This window comes from Budorcas taxicolor, chromosome 7 (genome assembly GCF_023091745.1).
Source record: "Budorcas taxicolor isolate Tak-1 chromosome 7, Takin1.1, whole genome shotgun sequence".
In the NCBI taxonomy this organism is placed as follows: Eukaryota; Metazoa; Chordata; class Mammalia; order Artiodactyla; family Bovidae; genus Budorcas; species Budorcas taxicolor.
Window position 1 is genome coordinate 2,527,119 of NC_068916.1, and position 1,252 is coordinate 2,528,370.

Consider the following 1,252-nt stretch of genomic DNA (forward strand, 5'->3'; position numbering starts at 1 on the left):
TCTTGAGTGAAGTCACTCAGTCGTGTCCGACTCTTTGCGACCCCGTGGACTATAGCCTACCAGGCTCCTCTGTCCATGGGATTCTTGACTTCTTAGACCTTTCCAAATAAATTAAATGTTTTCTATCATGGACAAAATCCTATGCTAATTTTAAAAATCAATTTAATTGTTGGGTTTGTGGTCAATTACCTATGTCTAATACTTTGGGGTTATTTTGGTGGATTTTTCCCCTCCAAGGCTCTGATTGGACAGCCCTTAGGAAATTGTTTTAAAAGAAACAAAGCTCAGTCCTATTCAGACCATTCTTGTTATTACTGATTGGGATCCTCTTAGCCGTCTTCCCTGGTGGCTCAGATGGTAAAAGCATCTGCCTACAATGCAGGAGACCCAGGTTTGATCCCTGGGTTGGGAAGATCTCCTGGGGAAGGAAATGGCAACCCACTCCAGTACTCTTGCCTGGAAAATCCCATGGACAGAAGAGCATTGCAGGCTATAGTCCATGGAGTTGCAAAGAGTCAGACACGACTGAGCGACTCTATTTTCACTTTCACTTTACCTGGCCAATTAATAATACCTGCTCTGACCCTGGCTATAGATGTGAATTTTCTTCTAGTTACTCAAGCTCTGATTGAACAGCAAGCAAAAGTTCAGCCAAGGAATAAAACCTCCCACAATTATGGGATGGATTTTTGTGGTTAAAATCAAGCTGTGTTCACTTAAGTTTTAAGACCCCCCCCCCCTTTATCTTGGGAATAATGAAATTGTGCTAAGGATAACCAGTCCAATAACACTAGGAAACAAGACTGGGAGCCATATGGACAGTGTGTGTGTGCGTGCACTCAGTCATGTCCAACTCTTTGTGACCCCATGGACTGTAAGCCACAGACTCTCCTGTTCATGGAATTTTCCAGGCAAGAATACTGAAGAGAGTTGCCATTTCCTAGTCCAGGGGATCTTCCTGACCCAGGGGTTGAACCCACATCTCTTTCACCTCCTGCACTGGGAGGTGGATTCTTTACCACTATGCCACCTTGAAAACTCATGGACAGGACCAATATATAATTCCCTCTAAAGAAAAAGACTGGTATAAAATAGACTTAATTTAGACAACCTGAGAATATACTGGGCAGCACCTAATGGAAGTTCTTCACTTAATTATTACTTATGACTTTAATAATACTGCTAGTGATGTTATTTGTACTTTGCCTGTTTTATTAAATTGCTGTTTCTTGCATTACGAAATGTGTGACTG

At 42.0% G+C, this 1,252-nt stretch overlaps 1 non-coding gene across 1 annotated transcript; it reads left to right on the forward strand.

Annotated features, from left to right (window-relative positions):
• Positions 1-339: 339 nt before the first annotated feature.
• TRNAC-ACA (transfer RNA cysteine (anticodon ACA)) lies at positions 340-412 on the forward strand. Its single transcript has one exon. It is a non-coding gene; the product is annotated as a tRNA-Cys (tRNA).
• The last annotated feature ends 840 nt before the right edge of the window (positions 413-1,252 follow it).